Genomic DNA, 4,155 nt, shown 5'->3' on the forward strand with positions numbered 1-4,155 from the left:
CTATAACTTACTGGATTTGTAAAGTTCTCCTCAACTGTTTATGAAAGTCTATGTTTACTGGAAAGAAGAACAAGAAATTGTTTTAAATATATACTACAAAAACACTTCTCTCAAAATAGCTATACATAAAAAACATTCAGACATTTTGCAACATGTGAAAAGGTCCAATCATATTCTTTGTAATATTTAGGACAGTAGAAGAATTGATTTGGCCAGCTGGCTCTAATTTAATGAAATTATATTTTCATATTCAGCCCTAGCAACAATGAACATTGTTTTCTCAGCTGGTGAGGCACAACATAGCATTCTACTATCAATGGAAACCTGGAATCCAATCATAGTCATGGCCAAAAGGAGCGACACAATGACACGACAAAGCAACATCCGTCCGGGTTTGATGTCTGCTTTGGAAAGGACCGCAACTGGAACCATGGGATCTCATCGTGACACAGCTGTTCGTGATTTCACGGTGATGTCTGAGGTCAGTGAGCATGCACACGGGGGACAGGCATGCATGCAACTACTAGCCCTGCCTGGCAGCGCGCTATGGGGGGCAAGCCAGACCTCAGGACGGCGACTCCAGAAGCCAGTGGCAAGTTCATTACCAAATATAGCCTAGATCAAGTCACATGTCTTCTTTAGCCCTCAGGTTTTACAATCTGTAAAAATGTCTGCTTTAAGACTTTAGGTCACCTCTAGTTCTGAAATTCTTTAACTTTTAGAAAAAGTCAACATGGAGCCTAGGCAGGAAGCTGCAGGAAAATGGAAGGTACTTTTCTAAATTTACCCTGTCTCCTCTTGCATTTTCACAATCCCCTGAAAGATTAAGAATATGAGAAAATCAGAGTCTAAGAGGAAGGGGAAGCCCAGGGAAGGGGCCTGACATGTTCTTCTAAGTGCTTGGAGTTTCAAGGCTGAATCACATGGGACTGGGTACGTCGTGTGGGAAGTTATCATCACTGCCACAATAAGGGGAAGATGAGTTGGCTCCAGTCACTTTGCCATTCTTTTTCCTTCCCCATCAAAAATAAACTATTTATGACCACATGCCTGAGATTATAAACGGCTACTTCTCCATAAAACTGTAACGGGCCACTTACTCAACTGCTGTCTCTCCACTCCAGATTCACCCTTCCAGACTCTTTTGTGAAGCTGGGGTTTGGCACAGTGAAAACTACGTTTCTTCTTTGCCAGTAGGGAGGACTAGACAGAGAATGGAAGACTGGAAGAAGGGTGAAGTGACTTTTTCCTGTTTTCTTGTTATTCCCATCAGCTTTCCCTCAGTGATACATTTCAGTCTAGCAGTAGAAATTGGCTCCATCCCTAGGATCCTTCAGTCATCTCGGAACCAGCACCCCCAGGAGCTTGCACATCCCTCCTCAGTGCTTGGAGCTCCAGGTCTTCAAAGCCGCCAGCTCTGACAATTCTGTGCTCCGCTCTTTGCTCCTTGAGCATACACAAGGCTTCTGTCTGCCGTCTGAATCTTCTCTTTCAGGTAAGACAAGAACTGGGGTCTTGTCCCTTCCCCTCAGGGGTGACAAGCCCAGGAGGTGCCGCCCCCTCGTATCTCCTCAGGGCTTCATTCTGTTCTTTCATTCTGTCATTACCCGTGTAGCCCCTTCTTGTGTTAAACTCCCACCCTCAGAATACCTAGTGTGGTTTTAGTGTTCCAGACGTGGCTCTCGCTCATACGCCGTCTGTGATTTGAAAGTTGTCTTTATTTGGCAGCTCTTTTACGCCACAGTCAGCACTTTCAGTACAAAAGAATGAACGAACGTTCCTACGAGCAACCTTGGGAGATTCATAAAAGGTAATAATCGTACTCCCTTGGTTCTCACTCGTAACATTTATCAGCGTTATTATCCCGAACTACTAACATTCAGGGCTTACAGATTCAGGTCTCTTCGAACTTCATCTCTCAAAACCTACTATAGTCACCATAGTTCAGTGGGGGACAAAGGAAGGGTTAATTTTACTGAAGGCAGAGAAATGTAGGCTTGTCTAAGGCTTCAGACCAATTGAGTGAAAGAGTGAGAAATCTAACTCAAGTTTCTGGAATCCTAGGGTGGACTATATCAAATTGCTTCAAAAAGTTAATTCTTGAGAATTTCTTAATAAAGTTCAAGGAAGCACTTTTCAAGTTCTCCTGACAATATGAGAACACAAGTTAGTACAAACATTGAACAATACTAACTTGCACGTATGCAGTCCTGTATAGTTAATGATGCACTTTCATGATTCTTCCATTGATTTCATCTCACAACTTCAGAATGCTGTTGATGCAGAATTCTCATCCACACTTACAGAAACTGAGATTACAGGAGGTTAAAGTGACTTATTCAAGATCACCCAACGAATAAGTAGATAAACGCCAACTCATATAAGAAACAAGTAAATAGCTCTATCTACCCCTAGTCAAATAATCTCTCTACTGTGTTAAACTGCCTAGCTATTATCATATAAGTTCATGCTAGCATGAATGTAACTACTTCCATTCTCTTTATAAAAAAAAAAATATCCATCAACAGTTATCAGGAGCCATTGGAAGAGGACTGTATTCGTCATTGAATTATTTCATAATCAATAATATTTTAACTTTCCAAAAACAGAAAAACATCAGCTGAGTTCAGATGACAGTAATGGGCAGAGAGATAAAAAGTTGCTCTGTCACTGTAAGAAATCATTATTAAGCAAAACAAATAATGAAAGCAAACCAAGTTTTACCAAATCCTTTTATAGAGCAACCTGCCTTTGCCTGGGTGGTATGTTATTAGCATCTGAAAGAAAACCAGGATTTTGCTCCAAGCAGCAGATTCAAAGTTAATGCGCTAAGGACACTGCCTCTTTGCAATTCATTCAATAATACAATACTTTATTGAATAAAGAGAGCCGCTTGGTCTTTACACATTGAGCAATTGTTCATCTGCAAAAATGTCAGAATGCCAAAACCCCAAAGGAGCAAGTTGCAAAGGATTTCCAGTTTCTTAGATAAGACCTTAAAACAATATATAATATCACTCAGAAATACATACATACATGTAATAATGGCAAAGCTATCCTGTTCTGAATTCAAAAGTGAAAGAAATCTGGAAGGTTTCTCAGTCTGTATTTTTAGGAATTCACTATGACTGTTTAAGAGAAGATTCAGGTCAAGTATCAGCCATGCTATTTTATTTCAAGCCATTGTCTATGATAAGAAATAGCAATACGATATTTGATGATGCGTCACTACCAGGATGCCATTGGGCTCTTTGCCAACATCCTCCTCTACATCCAGAGGACCATGAGCATGTTCCAAAGGACCACGTACGAATATGAGATGATTAACAAGCAGAACGAGCGGACGCACGCACTGCTGGCCATCGCTCTCACCAGGTAGCCCATGCGTAGTGACGAGAGCGTTCACCTCTAACTGTGGGAGAAGCATGGGGACAAGATGCTGCGCACGCAGAAAGGTGACCCGCAGGTCTACGGGGAACCCTTCAGCTACTCCTGCCCCAAATTCCTGTCACCAACCATGACAATTCCACAAGGAGCCTTTCCGGCAGCAGCTGAAGGTGTTTCCCCAACGAGGTGCAGCAATTGACCCAGCTTTCAACTGTCTCCAGCTCCCTCCAGCTCTCCACCACCATGCCTGTGGCCAAGCTGGCCGGCTTCCTGGACCTCACAGAGCAGGAGTTCAGAATCCAGCTTCTTGTCTTCAAACACAAAATGAAAAACCTGGTGGGGACCAGTAGCATCTCCGCCCTAGACGGCAAATTTCAGTTGGCCTCCGAAGTTGACTTCTACATCGATAAAGACATGATCCACGTCACAGACTCGCCAGGCCTGTAGGGATTTCTTCATCCGGCAGAGTCACAATTTTGAAGAGCTCAGCTGAATTCTGAAGAAGATGGGACAGAGACTCTGAGTACACTTAGACCTGCTTCACTCAGGAACCTATTTTGATGTCATTGTAGGTGGGGAGTGTTTTCGCCTTCATGAAGCCTTTACTTGGCTCAGAGATCGGCCAGTCAACTGAGTTGAAGTTTATTTGAATCAAAGACTGAAATGTTTTAAATAGGTCTCAATCAAGGAAATTTGGAGCCAGAAAAAAAAAAAAGAAAAAAATAGCAATAGGAAAAAGAAATTCTTATTATTTTAAACCATGTTGAC

The 4,155-nt window shown here is 42.2% G+C and overlaps 1 pseudogene across 1 annotated transcript; it reads left to right on the plus strand.

Annotated features, from left to right (window-relative positions):
- The first annotated feature begins 364 nt into the window (after window positions 1-364).
- LOC102524723 (eukaryotic translation initiation factor 3 subunit L pseudogene) lies at window positions 365-3,910 on the plus strand (annotated as a pseudogene). Its single transcript, XR_004191156.2, has 3 exons — window positions 365-481; window positions 1,384-1,495; window positions 3,198-3,910. The product of XR_004191156.2 is annotated as a eukaryotic translation initiation factor 3 subunit L pseudogene (transcript).
- Window positions 3,911-4,155: the final 245 nt, after the last annotated feature.

This window comes from Vicugna pacos, chromosome 9, assembly GCF_048564905.1.
Source record: "Vicugna pacos chromosome 9, VicPac4, whole genome shotgun sequence".
NCBI lineage: Eukaryota > Metazoa > Chordata > Mammalia > Artiodactyla > Camelidae > Vicugna > Vicugna pacos.